The sequence below is a fragment of the Papio anubis genome, chromosome 16, assembly GCF_008728515.1.
Source record: "Papio anubis isolate 15944 chromosome 16, Panubis1.0, whole genome shotgun sequence".
Taxonomy (NCBI): domain Eukaryota; kingdom Metazoa; phylum Chordata; class Mammalia; order Primates; family Cercopithecidae; genus Papio; species Papio anubis.
The window spans coordinates 68,543,124-68,556,767 of record NC_044991.1 but is presented as its reverse complement, the minus strand read 5'-3'; positions in this window follow the sequence as shown (position 1 = coordinate 68,556,767).

Here is a 13,644-nt window from a genome sequence, read left to right as displayed (position 1 = left end):
ACGCCTGTAATCCTAGCACTTCGGGAGGCTGAGGCAGGAGGATTGCTTGAGCCCAGGAGATTGAGACCAGCCTGGGCAACATAGTGAGACCCTGTCTCTACAAAAAAATCTTTAACAAATTAGCTGAATGTGGTGGCACGTACCTGTAGTCTCAGCTACTTGGGGGACTGAGGTGGGAGGATTGCTTGAGAGCAGGAGGTTGAGGCTGCAGTGAGCTGTGATGCTGTGACCATGCCGCTGTGCTCCAGCCTGGGCGACTGAGCAAGACCCTGTCTCCAAAAAGGAGGAAGCTGCATTTTATAATGACCATTTAGAAATGAATCCATAAAAGAAAAAAATCAGATGAGTACTTTAATTATCAAAATAGAGTAAAATTTGACAGAAGAAAGCCCTGCGATATTTATGTTATCATGGTGCCTATCTACATTTTAATCCTTTTTTATCTTATTTTATTTCTTTTAAAGATAGAGTCTCACTCTCTTGCCCAGACTGGAGTGCAATGGTGTGATCTCAGCTCACTGTAACCTCCACCTCCTGGGTTGAAGTGATTCTCCTGTCTCAGCCTCCCGAGTAGCTGGGATTACAAGCGTGTGCCACATGCCTGGCTAATTCTTTGTGTTTTTAGTGGAGACAGGGTTTCACCATGTTGGCCAGGCTGGTCTCAAACTCCTGGCCTCATGTGATTCACCCACCTCAGCCTCCCAAAGTGCTGGGATTACAGATGTGAGCCACTGCACCCAGCCTTAATCCTAAAACTAACAATTTTGGGATTAAAATATACATAGGCACCATGATAACATTTAAGGCTCGGCTTTCCTCTGTGCGAGTGAGAAACAGACCCCCAAGACCAGTGTGAAAGTGATGAAAATTAATTTTAACATGAAAATTTTCATCCAGTTTTAGAAAAAGAAAAGCTGACCTTCTAAAACATGAAATTTATTTGGGGGTTTTTCTATGATTATAATGAGCTAGGCATAATTATATCTTAGAATTGAGTAGAAAAATGTACTAATTCTCTTGATAAATTTTAAAATACTAATTCTGTTAAAATCTTGATTGTGAAAGAACCTAGACATCTCACACTGAAAAAAATACCAACACAGATAATATACACATTAATCACATACATATACAGTCACACAAAGAATCTAAACTGGTGATTTTAACAAGCTAGGCAAAATACCGTATATATGTGAATATAAGATAATACCAAGCCATGAGCATAAAATTAAGGCAGTGACTTTATTTTGAACAAGGAAGTGGCATAAGCAACTCAGAATGTGTCCCCTAACATAAGAGCTCTTCCCTCTACCACTCCCCACCTCAATGTATAATTTTGGGAGAAAAAAGTGTCTTCTATCTGGTTAGCTATCTACTATTGCACCTCGTTACAAGGCAGGCACGACATCATGTCCAGATAGAACATTTAAGGAGATACATTTTGGGAGATGAAACTCTCATTTGGACTAAAGACGAGTGCATGTACTAACACAGGGCTACTGAACCACTAGTCTTGATTGTATTAGACAAAACGAAGGTGACTTGTCTTCATTTCCACAGTTGCTTCCATGTAAAAATCAGTTTTATATCTCCTTTCGTTAAAAAATATTCTGAGCCTGGCACGGTGGCTCGTGCCTGTAATCCCAACACTTTGGGAGGCTGAGTCAGGCGGGTCACTTGAGGCCAGGTGTTTGAGACCAGCTTGGCCAACATGTTGAAATCCTGTCTCTATTAGCTGGGTGTGATGACGTGCACCTGGATACCAGCTACTCAGGAGACTGAGGCATGAGAATCACTTGAGCCTGGGAGGTGGAGATTGCAGTGAGCTGGAATTACACCACTGCACTCCAGCCTGGGCAGCAGAGTGAGACTGTCTCAAAAAATAAAAAGACGAGAAACATTCTGATCAAATAATCTTGCAAAGGAAAGACAAGTTTATCATATAAAAGCAAAGAGAAAAATGATTTTGTGCTGGGTTATGTTTAGGACCTTCACAAAGCACACATTCTCAGGGAGCACTGCTATGCTGTCTGTGCCAGAAATTTCATGAACTGTCCCTGGACGTTGAAATGATCAGTTGGCCCATTGTATGCTGTCCACACTGGGTCTCCCTGAACGGCCATATGGCCTTCGTGTACTTCTTTTCATCCAGCGTGAGGTGGTGATGAATTCCTGTGGGGAGGGTTATGTTACCTTTCTCCATGAAGATGTGGATTCACTTGTCCTCTTTATCTGTCATCCAAGTATCCACTGCCACCCGGGATGTAACAGATCTGATCATCCAAGTGTAAATGCTCCTCGTAAAACACCTTAATGTTTTCTTCATCATTTGGTAATTTATCTTTACATATGCTTATTATGTCTATCCAGGAGTAGCTTCTCTCTCTTTGAGTCTTTTCTAATTCTGGATCCTTCTCTTATTTGTCAGTGTCCAGCTTTAGTAGTGCGCCCTGAGCCGGCATGGCTGTTTCTGGCCCACTGGGTGGCGAGGGACTCGGGGTGGTGGGGCTGCCTCCAGCTATCTGGAAGCTCATCCATGTACTAGGCCTGCACCATGGCTGCAGATGCCAACAGGCAGAGGGGGGCTAGAGAGGGGAGGCTGCATGAAAGGGCTGCCACTGGGAGTGAGGAGCTGTTGTGGTTAGAACTCAAGGCTCTCAGGAGCTGGACAAAAGGTGGAAACGGTTATAGATGAGGAAAAGGACACCAATTATTGAGTACACTTAAAAGTATACTTGGGGCCAGGCATGGTGGCTCACGCCTGTAATCCCAGCACTTTGGGAGGCCAAGGCGGGTGGATCATGAGGTCAGGAGATCGAGACCATCTTGGCTAACATGGTGAAACCCTGACTGTACTAAAAATACAAAAAAATTAGCTGGGCGTGGTGATGGGTGCCTGTAGTCCCAGCTACTTGGGAGGCTGAGGCAGGAGAATGGCGTGAACCTTGGAGGTGGAGCTTGCAGTGAGCCAAGATCATGCCACTGCACTCAAGCCTGGGTGACAGAGCAAGACTCTGTCTCAAAAAAAAAAAAAAAGTATACTTGGTCAGATGCAGTGGCTCATGTCTGTAATCCCAACACTTTGGGAGGCTGAGATGGGAGGATCGCTTGAGCCCAGGATTTCAAGGTTGTAGAGCTGTGATTACACCACTGCACTCCAGCCTGAGTGACAGTGTAAGACTGTGTATCTTTAAAAAAAAAAAAAAAGGCACACTGGCTGCTTCCTTTGCCCAGAAGTTTCTTTCCCTAGATGCCTACCTGCCTGGCTCTCTCACTAACCTCAAGACCACACCAATGTCCATGAAGTCTACCCTGACCATGCCCAGACACCTCTCCATGCTCTCATCTTTTCCAGTAGCCCTAACAGCTTCCTCAAGTGCTAATTTACTTTTTGAGGATGTCTGGTATGTGTGTGTCTCCCTCCAAAAGAATGCAGACCCCGTGAGGACAAGACATCTGATCTGTCTTCACTGACAGTTTCTAAGAACAGTCTGGGGCCGGGCATGGTGGCTCATGCCTATAATCCCAATAGTTTGGGAGGCCGACACGGGTGGATCACTTGAGGCTAGGAGTTCAAGACTAGCCAGGCCAACATGGTGAAACCCTCTCTCTACCAAAAATACAAAAATTAGCCAGGTGTGGTGGTACACGCCTGTAATCCCAGCTACGGGGGAGGCTGAGGCTGGAGAATTGCTTGAACCAGAGGTGGAGGTTGCAGTGAGCCGAGATGGTGCTACTGCACTCCAGTGAATGAGACTCCATCTCAAAAAAACAAACAAAAAGCATCTGGCACATAGTAGGTCTCCAATAAAGATTAGTGAGTGAATGTCCACATCTTTGAATGTTTTGCCTGTATCATGAAGTTTCCGTCCCTTGGGGCTGCCTCTTTCCCCAGTTCTCTTGACCCTGCCCCAGGTGATATGACCTGTTGCCCAGTGTCTGCCTGATCAGTAGGGTCTTCCTAGGGTGCCAGAGTTTTGACCACCATGTGTCCCTGCCAAATTGCCAGCAGGTGTGAAATATTAAATTCCAGCTGTTTTTGTTTTTGTAGGGCAAGAGGGTTAAAGAGGAAGGAGTGGGAAGAGGGGGAGACGATGAGAGGAGCAATGGTCAGAGTGGAGGGGGTGGAGAGAGAATACAGTCACAGATTTCCCCACCCCATCAACGTTCCAAGCAGCTCAGAGTGGCAGCACAGCCGCGAGTGAGGGCTGTGCACCACATATCCGGAGCTGTGTGCCACGTGGCAGAAGCTGTCTCATTGAGTCATGGGATGTACTGCTGCACTGCTCTAGAGTTTGGTGTGTAGAGTATTTTTGGTTTTTACAGTCCAGCTCTCTGTGTAATGACTTCCTTCCCGTGGCCTTGTTCATCGAGGTGTCCCTGAGCGACTAGCTGAGTCACAACATTCCTTGCAGCTTAAAACACTGACCCAAGGCAGTTTCTCCATGTAGTTGGGAACTCAGAAGGCTGCCAGGAAGTGCCCAGGGAAGACAGTCTGTAGTGCTCCTGTCTCTAACCAGCACCCCTCCCCGAAAACATTTTAAAAAGCAAGTGAAAATAGAGAAGAAATTCTATCTATTAAGTCACTAGGAAATGGCCTCAGCCCTGCGACAACCTGAAAAGTAATTTGTCAGTGACCATGAAGTCAGTTTCAAATTGCATCGGGGCACCAGGAATCAACATCCATCCTCTCAGTGTTACTGCAACACAAAGGGTCTGAAACCCATGTGAAGAGATTGGACTGGTGGGACTATAAACTTGTTCAGCCCTTCTATAAAATAAGCCAATAGTTCTTAGTAAAACTAAGTATGCATGGGGCTCAGTAGTGTAGCAGTCTCACGCCTGGAAATATATTTTGAAGAAAGTTTGTTCAGATCCACAAGAAGATAAGCAGGAGGTTATTTGTTACAGTATTAATGGCATACAGGAACTAGAGGCAAAGGAACTAGGGGATGAGTTAGTAAAATGTGGATACATACCTTGGAATTCTACATGAAACAGACGTAAAACAGCATGGATGGAATTTATAGTGTTAAGTGGAAGAAAACAGTAAAAGAGATTTAAAATGCAAGGCCAGGTGTGGTGGCTCATGCCTGTAATCCCAACACTTTGGGAGGTCAAGGAAGGGGGGCTGCTTAAAGCCAGGATTTTGAGATCAACCTGGGCAACAAAGCAAGAGGCAGTCTGTACAAAAACCATTTTTTTAATTGTCTGGGTATGGTGGTGCATGCCTGTAGTCCTAGCTACTCTGGAGGCTGAGGCAAGAGGATTGCTTGAGCCCGGCAGTTGGAAGCTGCAGTGAGCTATGATCACCACTACTGCACTCTAGTCTGGGCAGAGGAGTGAGACCCGGTCTCCATAAAAACAAATAAACAAAAAGGGTGGGGGGAGATTTAAAACAACCTTTTTTTCAGTTATACTGAGGCATAATTGATGTATAATAAAACACATATCTAAAGTGTACACTTTGAGTTTTGATGTGTGTACCTGTGAAATGACCACCACAATCAAGATAATATATTCACACCCAAAATTATGAAGTTTCCATCACCCCCTAAATTACGAAGTAGGTCTCTATGTATTAAAATGTTTAACAGATGTTTAGCAGCTACTGTTTAAAAAAGGTAAACAAGGCTAGGGGCGGTGGCTCACGCCTGTAATCCCAGGACTTTGGGAGGCTGAGGCGGGCAGATCATGAGGTCAGGAGATTGAGACCATCCTGACTAACACAGTGAAACCCCGTCTCTACTAAAAATACAAAAAAATTAGCTGGGGGTGGTGGCGGGTACCTGTAGTCCTAGCTACTGGGGAGGCTGAGGCAGGAGAATGGCATGAACCCAGGAAGCGGAGCTTGCAGTGAGCCGAGATTGTGCCACTGCACTCCAGTCCGGGCGACAGAGCGAGACTCTGTCTCAAAAAAAAAACGTAAACAATATGTGTAATACAATACCATATTTATAATAAAAAATGTTGAGAAACCCTGAAAAAATCTGGAGGAACATACAACAAACTTAATTATGTTTATTGTTGAGAATCTTTCCAGAGCTGCATGACCTTCTTTTGCTAATGTGCATTGCACCTCAGGAATTGCTTGTTGTCCCATATCGTGGCCTTCAGTGCCTGATGAAGGTTTAGCATGCTATAGATGGGTCATTATGACCCCCTAACTTTCAGTGACTTTATTAAAATAACCCTGTAGCTGGGTACGGTGGCTCATACCTGTAATCCTACCACTTTGGGAGGCAGAAGCAGTTGGATCACTTGAGCCAGGAATTTGAGACCAGTCTGGGCAACATAGTGAAACCCTGTGTCTACAAAAGAAAATACAAAAATTAGTTGGGCATGGTGGTGCATTTCTGTAGTCCCAGCTACTCAGGTGGATCACTTGAACCCGGGAGGTTGAGGCTGCAGTGAGCCGTGATAGCAACAGTGCACCCCAGCCTGGGTGAGAGTGAGCCCCTGTCTCAAAAAAAAAAAAAAAAAAAGTAACACTGAAGTCATCACAATGGATTCTAAGAGAAGGGTGGCCTGACCATAATAATGTTCTCTATCCCCACAACAGAGAGCTGTCAGTCACTTCCTTGAGCTCCCTCACCTCGAAAGCCAATTTCTCTCCTCATCCCTCCACACAGGAGATATTCCAGTAGGGCATTGGTTTTCTGTGCCTGGGTACAAAACGGTGATTCCCTAACTAGTTACTATGAAGTCTGTCTTTCTTACCACTCTTCCTGTGTGTCATAAGTAGAGGAGTGGTGGAGAATTGTGGGGGAGGGACATGTTTGGTTTTGTGTGGCTATGGGTTTTATAGAAAGGCAGTCTTAAGATGTGTGTCTGACTTCTCTGGTTTCACACTCGTTACCAGATTCTTCCATGGTACTGTGCACAGCTATACTTCATTCATCTTCAGTGCCGTCTGTAGTGTTCCGCTAAGTGAATATACCACGATTTATTCCTTCTGCTACTGATGGGCATTTGGGTTGTTTCCAACTTGGGGTTATTATAAATAATGCTGTTGTGAACATTCTTGTAAGCGTCTACTGCTGTATCTGGGCACGTGTTTCTCATGGGTGTGTATTTTGGAGCAGAATTTCTGGGTTATAAGCTATGCCTATGCTTAACTTAAAATAATGCTACTGGGCGCGGTGGCTCATGCCTGTAATCCCAGCACTTTGGGAGGCTGAGGCGGGTGGATCACGAGGTCAGGAGATCAAGACCATCCTGGCCAACATGGTGAAACCCCGTCTCTACTGAAAATACAAAAAATTAGCCAGGCGTGGCAGCGTGCACCTGTAGTCCCAGCTACTTGGGAGGCTGAGGCAGGAGAATTGCTTGAACCTGGGAGGCTGCGGCTGCGGCTGCAGTGAGCCAAGATCACGCCACTGCACTCCAGCTTGGGTGACAGAGCGAGACTCTGTCTCAAAAATAATAATAATGCCAAACTGTTTTCCAAAATGTTTACACAAGTGCACTCCCTTCAGCATGTATAAGAGCTTCCCTTATACATTCACCAACAGTTCTCACCGACAGTTGTTACTGTCAGACTTGGAATGTTTAGCCACCTGGATCTGTAGTAGTTGTTCACTGTACTTCATTTTCTTCATTAATGAGGCTAAGCCCTTGCTACATGTTTATTGGCTATTTGGATTTGTATGTGTGTGTGAAGAACCTGTTTTTGCCCATTTTTCTATTGGTATATCTTTTCTTTAGTTTTCTGTATATATTGGATACAGAACTTTTGTTGTGTGCATTGCAAATCTTCTGTGGCTTCACTCTCTTAGTGATGTCTCTTGTTGAACAGATCTTAATTGTAAAAAAAAAATGCAATTTATCGATATTTCCTATGGCTAGTGCTTTTTCTGTTCTGTTTAAGAAAACTTTTTCTACCCTGAGGTTATGAAGATATTGTATGTTATCTTCTAAAGCTTTATCGTTTTACCTTTCATATTTAAGTCCATATTCAACAAAAATTGGTTTGGCTGTTCATTGAATAAGTGAAGTTAAGTTAGAGCAACATATCACATATATGCACCCATTCATTCAGGATATATTTATTGAGTATCTTCTGTATGTCAGGCCGTGATTATAGTTTTACTTTGTGTATTTAGATCACAAGCAGTTCACCTGCCTTAGCCTCCCAAAGTGCTGGGATTACAGCAGTGAACTACCAGACCTGGACAGCATCAAACAGTTGAGTCTTGTTTGTTTGTTTTAATTTCAGTTTGTCAATTTTCCCCTTTTGCTAGAATATTTAGTCCATTCACATTTAATATAATTACAGATATAATTTCAAATCATTTAAGTCTATAATCTGGCTATTTAAAAAAAATCTGGCTGGGCGCGGTGGCTCAAGCCTGTAATCCCAGCACTTTGGGAGGCCGAGATGGGCGGATCACAAGGTCAGGAGATCGAGACCATCCTGGTTAACACAGTGAAACCCCATCTCTACTAAAAAAATACAAAAAACTAGCCGGGCGTGGTGGCGGGCGCCTGTAGTCCCAGCTACTCGGGAGGCTGAGGCAGGAGAATGGCGTAAACCCAGGAGGTGGAGCTTGCAGTGAGCTGAGATCCGGCCATTGCACTCCAGCCTGGGCGAAATAGCGAGACTCCGTCTCAAAAAAAAAAAAAAAAAAAAAAAAAAAAAAAATCTATTTGTCCTACCTGACTTTTGTCCCTGTTTAATTTTTTTATCCTTCTTCTGGACTAGCCAAGTATTTTTTATTCCATTTTATTATCTCCATTTGATTTTTTTCTTTCTTTCTTTTTGAGATGGAGTCTTGTTCTGTCGCCAGGCTGGAGTGCAGTGGTGCGATCTCAGCTCACTGCAACCTCCGCCTCCCGGGTTCAAGCGATTCCCCTGCCTCAGTCTCCCAAGTAGCTGGGACTACAGGTGTGTGCCACCACACCTGGCTAAGTTTTTGTATTTTAGTAGAGATAGGGTTTCACCATTTTGGCCAGGATGGTCTTGATCTCCTGACCCTGTGATCTGCCCATCTCGGCCTCCCAAAGTGCTGGGATTACAGGCATGAGCCACCCGGCCCATTTGATTTTTTTTTTTTTTTTTTTAAACTGTGGTAAAATCTGCATAAATCTACATATTAATTTTTTTTTTTTTTTTTTAGATGGAGTCTCTCTCTGTTGCCCAGGCTGGAGTGCAGTGGTGCAATCTCAGCTCACTGCAACCTCTGCCTCCCAGGTTCAAGCAATTCTCATGCCTCAGCCTCCTGAGTCGCTGGGATTACATGTGAGCACCATCACGCCTAACTAATTTTTGTATTTCTTGTAGAGATGGGGTTTCACTATGTTGGCCAGGCTGGTCTTGAACTCCTAACTTCAAGTGATCCACCCACCTCGGCCTCCCAAAATACTGGGATTACAGGTTTGAGCCACTGTGCCCGGCCCTTTATTAACCATTTTTAAGTGAACAGTTCACTGGTGTTAACTTCATTCATGTTGTTGTGCAACCAATTTCCAGAACTCTTTTCGTCTTGCAAAACCGAAACTTTATACCCATAAAATAATAACTTCCAATTCTCCCTTCCCCCCAGCCCCTGGCAACCACCACTTTACTTTCTGTCTCTATGAATTTCACTATAGCAGGTACTTCATATAAGTGGAGTTATACAATATTTGCCTTTTTCTAACCGGTTTACTTAACAGGTTAGAAAAATGTCCTCAAGTTTCATCTATGTTGTACCATGTCAGAATTGAATTCCTTTTAAGGATTAAATAATATTCTTTCATATGTATATACCATATTTTTCCCATTTATCTGTCAGTAGATGCTTGGGTTGTTTCTACCTTTTAGTTATTGTGAATAATGCTGCTATAAACATGGGGGTACAAATATCTCAGGACTTAGCTTTGGATCTGGGAGTGATGTACGGTGAATTATACACCACACAATGATGTTTTGCATATACAATGGTGCAACATTGTATGTGCAGTCAACGATGAACTGCATGTACAGTGGTGGTCCCATAAGATTGTAATGTAGACTAAAAACTCCTGTCACTTAGTGGCCTGATAGCCATCATAACATCAGAGTGCAATACGTTAGTCACAGGTTTGTGGTGCTGCTCATGTAAAGAAACCTTGTGTTGCCAGTTGTCTAAAAGTACAGCACATACAATTATGTACTGTACATGATACAGGTAATACAAATAACTTGATACTGGTAATAAATGACTATTTATTATTGGTTCATGTATTTACTATTTATCATTATTTTAGAGTGTACTCCTTCTACTTATAAAAAAAAAAAAAACCTGTAAAATAGTCTCAGGCAGGTCTTTCAGGAGGGATTCCAGAAGAAGGCATTTTCATCATAGAAGCTGGCAGCTCCGTGTGTATTATTACTTCTGAAGACCTTCCAGTGGAAAAAGATATGAAGGTAGAAGACAGTGTGTTATTGATGATCCTGACCCTGTGTAGGCCAAGGCTAATATGTCTTTTTACAAAAAAGTTTAAAAGGTTTAAAAAAAGTTAATAGTAAAAAGCTTACTGTTGGGAGCCCAAGGTGGGTGGATCGCTTGAGGTCAGGGGTTCGAGACTAGCCTGGCCAACATGGTGAAATCCTGTCTCTACTAAAAATACAAAAATTAGCCAGGCATGGTGGCATACACCTGTAACTCCAGCTACTTGGGAGGCTGAGGCAGGAGAATTGTTTGAACCCGGGAGGTGGACATTACAGTGAGCTGAGATCGCTCCACTGCACTCCAGCCTGGGTGTTGGAATTAGAGCCTGTTTCAAAAAAAGGAAAAAGAAAAAAAGGCTCACAAAACAAAAATATGAAGAAAGAAAATGTACAACTGTATAGTGGGTTTGTATTTTAAGTTCAGTGTTATTTTCCAGGTACTTGGGGAGCTGAGATGGGAGGATTGCTTGAGCCTGGGAGGTAGAGATTGCAGTGAGCTGAGACTGTACCACTGCACCCCAGCCCAGGTGACATAGCGAGATCATCTCAAAAAAAAAAAACAAAGTGTTACTACGAAACAGTCAAAAAGTTAAAAATATTTAAAAGTGTATGTTAAAAGTTATAGTAAGCTAAAGATAACTAAAGAAAACCTTTTTTTAAAAAACCTATTTTTTATTTTCCTTTTCCTTTTTCTTTTTTTTTTTTTTTTGAGATGGGCTCTCCATCTGTCACCCAGGCTAGTGTGCAGTGCCATGATCGCATGATGATAGGTCACTGCAGCCTCAAACTCCTGGGCTCAAGTGATTCTCCTTCCTTAGCCTCCTGAGTAGCTGAGACCATAGGCATGTGCCACTACACCCAGCTAATTTTTACATTTTTTTGTAGAGATGTGGGTCTCACTATATTGCCCAGTTTGTCTCAAACTCCTGTCCTCAAGCAGTCCTCCCACCGTGGCCTTCCAAAGTGTTGGGATTACAGGTATGAGCCACTGTGCCTAGCCAAATAAAAACATTTAAAAAATAAATTTAGTGTAAGTATGGCCGGGCATAGTGGTTCACACCTGTAATTCCAGCACTATGGAAGGCTGAGGCAGGCAGATCACTTGAGGTCAGGAGTCTGAGACCAGCCTGGCCAACACAGCGAGACCCTGTCTCTACTAAAAATATAAAAAATTAGCTGGGCATGTTGGTGCACACCTGTAATCCCAGCTCCTAGGGAGACTGAAGTAAGAGAATCGGTTAAACCCAGGAGGCAGAGGTTGCAGTGAGCCGAGATGGCGCCATTGCACTCCAGTCTCAGCAATAGAGCGAGACTCTGTCTCAAGAAAAAAAAATTTAACATTAAGTGTATAGTGTGTATACAGTCTACAGTGGCATACAGTAATGTACTAGGCCTGCACATTCACTCATAACTCCATCACTGACTCACCCAGAGCAACTTCCAGTCCTGCAAGCTCCATTCATGGTAAGTGCCCTATACAGGTGTACCATTTTTAAATATTTTATACCCTACTCTTACTGTACCTTTTCTATGTTTAGATACACAGATGTATACCACTGTGTTATAACTGCCTACAGTATTCAGTACTGTAACATGTTGTACAGGTTTGTAACCGAGGAGCCATGGGTTATACCATATAGCCTCAGCGTATGGTAGGCTTTACCGTCTAAGTTGTGTAAGTACACTGCATGATGTTTGCACAATGATGCAATCACCTAATGATGCATTTCTCAGAACATATCCCTGTCGTTAAGCAAGGTGTGACTGTACTTCTCACATTTTATTGACCAAAGAAAGTCATATGGTTATTCACAAATCCAAGCTATTGTAAGGAAGTACAATCCTATCATGTGCCTACAGAGGTCTTATGGAGAGCATCCCAGTTTTTGTCCTCTTTTTTGTTGGGAAAAGAACAGCTTTCAGGCCAGCCATGGTGGCTCATGCCTGTAATCCCAGCACTTTGGGAGGCTGAGGCTGGTGGATTGCCTGAGGTCAGGAGTTTGAGACCAGCCTGGCCAACGTGGCAAAACCCGGTCTCTACTAAAAATACAAAAATTAGCCGGGCGTGGTGGCGCATGCCTGTAATTCCAGCTACTTGAGATGTTGAGGCAGGAGAATCGCTTGAACCTGGGAGGAGGAGGTTGCAGTGAGCTAAGACTATGTCATTGCACTCCAGCCTGGATGACACAGTGAGACACCGTCTCAAAACAAACAAAAACAAAAAACACCTTTTTTTGATTGCCGCTTAAAAAAGGCCTCCCTACTATGCAGAAATCAAGAACTCAACAATTGTTTCCTGTGTCACTACCAAATGTTTCCCAGGGGTTTTGCCACTATGTGGAACCAGCAGTTCTGTGGGGAACTTCTTTCAAGATATTGCCTCAGCTAGAAATCATTTCCCTTTTCCTGGTAATTGGCCATTCCTTGATTCACAGAGGTGGCTTCCTGGTGAACTTCATGCCTGTAAGCTGGCCATGACTGCTCTGGAGGAGGAGGACACCTATCACAAATTGGGTTAGAGCCTTTTCTACATGATTTTGTAGTTGGAATGATTAGGGAGTTTTAGTCTCTCTGGATAGTTGGAATTGTATCTCATACTTGGGAGAGGTTGCTAGACACATGTCTCATTGTGTTATTAATACCCGGAGGCAGAGAAAACAAGTTTGCTGGAGTCGTACTGGCTCCCCTTACTCTGCTTCCAGCCCATCCAAAAGCCCAGCTAGGTTCTTTCCCTTGGCCTCTGAGAGATCCATCCCACCAAAAGCCTAAAGATAAAGTCTCCTTTTATTTTCCTTTAATTGGTCTGGTGGGTTTCTGGTGCTTGCAGCCAGCAAACTTCTGATAGTTCTTTCTCTGGATGCTAGTACAAAAAGTTCACAGGTGTAGCCCATTCCAATAAAATAGGGGTCCAATAAAATAGGTTGTAACTATGTCATTAACTATACCAGCAGTTTCCTTCCTGCTTGAGAAAGCTCATCAGAATGTGAGTGCAAGTGACATTATTATAGAGCTCACCTGAAATCTGAATTTTTTTTTAAAGGAAAGTAATTTGCCTCTGTGTGTAAATATCATTTGTGACATACCCCCCTACACTGGTATTAAATGCTGTTTCTTCTGTCTGGAGTCTCTGTCTCGGCAGCTCTTCGGATATGGCTCCAAAGTCACCTCTTCTGGGAAGCCTACCCACACTCTCCTGTATATTGTTAATTATGCTATTCTCTGTGCTTCCC